Source organism: Brachionichthys hirsutus, chromosome 14, assembly GCF_040956055.1.
Source record: "Brachionichthys hirsutus isolate HB-005 chromosome 14, CSIRO-AGI_Bhir_v1, whole genome shotgun sequence".
NCBI classification, from domain to species: Eukaryota; Metazoa; Chordata; class Actinopteri; order Lophiiformes; family Brachionichthyidae; genus Brachionichthys; species Brachionichthys hirsutus.
In genome coordinates this window covers 10,379,267-10,383,541 of record NC_090910.1, presented here as the reverse complement: position 1 = coordinate 10,383,541, position 4,275 = coordinate 10,379,267, and positions in this window count along the sequence as shown.

Here is a 4,275-nt window from a genome sequence, read left to right as displayed (position 1 = left end):
TGCATTCCATCTTGAACACACTGTGACTTCCCAGTGTGATTAAATTCTGGATTCTGATGATCTATAAGGAGATCGCTTCAGGTTACTGCTTCCTATCAGAGGGGGGTGTTACAGCTCTCCCTTCCCCCCCCCAGGAGGTTTGGGCTCCAGGCCGTAGAGGACGGGTTCAAGCGCTGCCTCATATTCAGGATTCATGTTGTCCCCCCCCCCCCCCCTCCGCTCACAGCCTCACCTGCCAACCAGCTTCCCATTCCTTAGAATCCATTAAGGTCAGTCCCAGGATCTGATGGTGGCTTTAACTCACGAGTCACTAAAAGAGGGTCACAGAGTGTACCCATTCCTGCAAGCGCGGGGTCCGGCCCCGTGATATGTCATCCAGCTTTCACACCAGCTGCAGTGTCACGAAGGTCCAGTCAGGAAGTAAAACGGTTTCCCGGTTGATGCAGCGTTTTGTCCGGTTTGCTGTCGTTAAATGTTGAAGAAGAAGAAGAAGCTGCAACAGGATGCTTCAAATAAGAGTCAAAGTCAAAGCTGAAATGTGTAAAACGGGATGGAAGTAAAATGTATCTTCACCAGATTGGAAGCTTTAGTAAAACATGAGTCACAGCCATGATCTAAGTCACAATTTGAGTCATATTTAGTTTTTTTGGGGGTGCTTCCCCCCCCCCCCCTGTATGAATTAAAATGAGTAAAAGTTGGTATTTTCCTGGAGCTGTGAATCACAAGTACGAGTTGAAAAGGAAAAAGAAAGATGTTAACGTTAATGAGAGTCAGGCAATGAATTATGGGATGCTTCATTTGCTGTAATTGCCATTTAGCTAATTTAAAAGGCTAATTTAGCGGATCAGCCAATGTTACGGTATTAGTGTTTGCTTCATCTGCACAAGAGGCGAGCCGATCGAGTTGGTTAGCTGCAAGCTATCTGAGCGCAGCCGGATCAAGTTCAGCATCGTGCAGGCTTCTGACCTCAATAAGTTCCAATGACTTGAATCGGGTTGATGATCGGGTTGAGTCATACGAGCGACCCTTTAAATGCCGTGACATTTGAGATGGCAGCAATAGAAAAGGAATCTACAAATGCACAACTCTTACCGGTAAATAAAGATTTCAAGCCCATGCAAGAATAAATCAGATCATTAAAATGAATTTATGCTGCACTTTGTGGGATTAGCTCCCGTCCGCCTGGGCACGAGATGCCAGCATTAATTTAGAGCCTGAATCCATCGTGCACCGCCGGCCACGTGTAGACATCTCAGGGCTCCTCTGATAATAGGAGTTAATAAGCACAACAACCTAATTACACTCCATAATGGTGATGACTAGCATGTCTCAATAACACAGAGGGGGGTCTTCCCTGAACAATGGGATCCATCGCTGGGGGGGGGGGGGTGGGGGTGGGGGAGACCTCCTGAATGTGACCCTTACAATTTCACATCAAATAACTGCAGACCAAAAACACGTCTGCTGCCGTACAGGAGGAAGCGTTTAGTGGGTTGTGTTTCTTTTTCACTGTGGAGAGGACGATAAGTGTGATGGGCTTTTTATTTTTATTTTAATTGACTGGGAAAAGACTCCACCATGTAGAGTCCAAAAGCTGATCACATGAACTAATCATATAGGAAGAACGCCGATCAATGACGCTGCCTGATGCTGAATCTCTCTGCATCATAAAACCAGCCGAGTAAAATACAACGCAAAAAATCACCCGAACCACTCAAAGAGGAAAATATTTAACAAACAGAGAGCAGAAAAAACTCAGAAGGAATAAAAAGAAGGTGCTGAAGTGTTTACTCGGTTGGGTTTTATCGTGCCAGTAAAGGGAAGTGAACTGATGACCTCTAGGTCTCCTCTAACCTTCAGGGCACCACCTCCAATATTCCTACTCGCTTTTGTAATTGTAATGACAAATAAAAAAACTAATTTTACGTCAGAGTGGAGATTTTTTTTTTTTTTCCCGGGGGTTAAAGTCCTAAAGATTAAAGTCAGTGAGCGTAACCTCTTGCCGTGCTCTCTGGCCTCGCTGCCTTCGGGCAGCGGCTAACAATGTGCCTGTTTCATGTCCGGAACAAAAGAGTCAAACTAAATCCTCCTCATATGTGCGGGTTGTGGGAATTCCGAGCCCTTAACCTGGTCATTAAAGCCGTCTGGTAACGAAACCAGACCTGCTGCAGTGAAAGAGTGACATGATACAAACCTAAAATCAGGTATGGGGGCAGGGGGGGGGTCTGGTTTACCTCAGGGAAGGACATGTAAAAAAAAAAGTGAAGACAATTCCATAAAGTGTGAATTTCAACATGTCTGGTCTAACTCAGAATTGCGTCCCTGCGAGTCTCGTGTCCCTCGTGTCCCTCGTGTCCCGGTGTGTTTTTGTCTTTCTCCTCTTTTCTCACAGCTACCGTGTGTTTCGTACAGAATATTTCCTAACTAGCTGATTTATTGGGCTCCACCAGCATCGTACAAACCCAAACCGCATGTGCGCTAACCCCTCGCTTTCCTCGGGGGCTCTCTTCCGGCCTCTCGCGCTCCTTACAGAAATATGCAGGAGGGGGGGGTCGCAGGGGTCGGCAAATTCATTGCGGTGAAGGTGCTGCGAGGGAGAACGACTTGTTTGATCTCGCCATGGCGCTTGTCTCCAATAAATTAACCAGCAATCAGGGGCTGTTTAGTTTGTTGGGGGTAGCTTGTGCAGGCATCATTAACTGGCCCAATCCAGGTATTTATGGGAAACGTGTGCTTTGTGCTCACTGAAGCTCTTTGTAGAGGGTAACCTCGCAGAGCGGGGGTCCTGCCTCAAACCGCCGTGACTCGATACCCGGATGATGAACTTTCAGGAGGAACGTATGATTCCGTTTTTTTAATGAACAAGTTTTTTTTTTTTCTCTTCCACTTCAAAAGCGCCTTGTTTCTCATATAAATGAAAGGCACTTATTGCAACCAGGAGCCGCTGCCGTTATGCTTGTCTCAATACATCACCGTGTCACTTTGCAGCCAATAAAGGTCGTGAGGAGAGCCGCTACATCATCATCGGGTCCAGATGCCCGAGTTTCCCATCAGCATTAACGTGATGCAAAAACTGATTTACGAGTCAACATACAGATTTAATTTGCCTCTTGTACACCTTTAAGCTCGGAGCAAACACCCATCATGGGCCTGTCGCCCCCCCCCCGAGATCAATGAAGTCCACTTCTCCAGCCTTCTTATTTTCGGGCCTCAATGGATTTCACATGGCTTCCTCGGAGATGCGCCCTGGAGTCATTTGCTAACGCTTCACCGCAGGTGGTCAAAGCATCTGCCCGTTCGCCCACGTGACGGCGAGGGAGGTTTCCATGAGGGAGGATGGCTCGTCATCATCAGGCCAGATTTCCTTCCCGGCGGGACGGAGGAACAAAGGATATGGGAAACTGTGCTTCGCTCTGCTCGTATTTAAAGATGAGACGTCATCGCGTGCGTTTTCACACGGAGCCATATGGAGCGAATACAGGCCGCATCTTCTAAGACACGTTTTAGACTTAAATAAACACAGATTCTTTCTCATGTGTTTGTAATGATGCCAAAAGTGCATTTAGAAGTAAAACCCCCACCAAAACCGAACCCAGCCTCTGATGTGTCGGTACTCAAAGTGACAAATCAAAGCAGGACGACCGATAGTCGGCCGATCCCTTCCGAGCAAGACTGAACTTTTAAATTCTTCGTTCTTATTAGGGCAAAAATGTCAAAGGCGCATCGCCAAATAAACTCCATGGGCGTGTTGTGTTGCACGAACGCCACAGATGCAGCTCGGCAGCCTACAAAGTGACGTTCAGCCGCGCATCCTGGTGATTTACGTCGTCTCGCGGTGTGTTGAGCTCACCGGGGTCGTTCACAACTCCGACCCAAGAGGGTCCCGGGGGGGGGGATGTTTGTCTTTCTGTCCATATCTTTGCAGCACCGGCTGTGGCTGCTTATCTGCTTGTCCTCATAACTGTCTGTCCCGCTCAGAGGGGCCTGCTGATGGCGTAGCCGCGTCTCCGGTGATTTACAATGCCAAGGAAAGAGCGAGACTTAAATGGGACACCTCGAGGGGCCGCCGGCTTTTGGAGTAGGGAAAGGTATGCGTGGTTGACGACGTGTATGAGAAGGAGCTTACGGCGTTTGAGGAACATACGTGACCCATAAATACCCACAAACACTTGGATGTGCCTGCTATTTCTGAAACCAGGTATAAGATGTCCCTCCTTGGTTATTTGTCGCTGTGTGTGTGTGTGTGTGTGTGTGTGTGTGTGCGCGTCATGTACT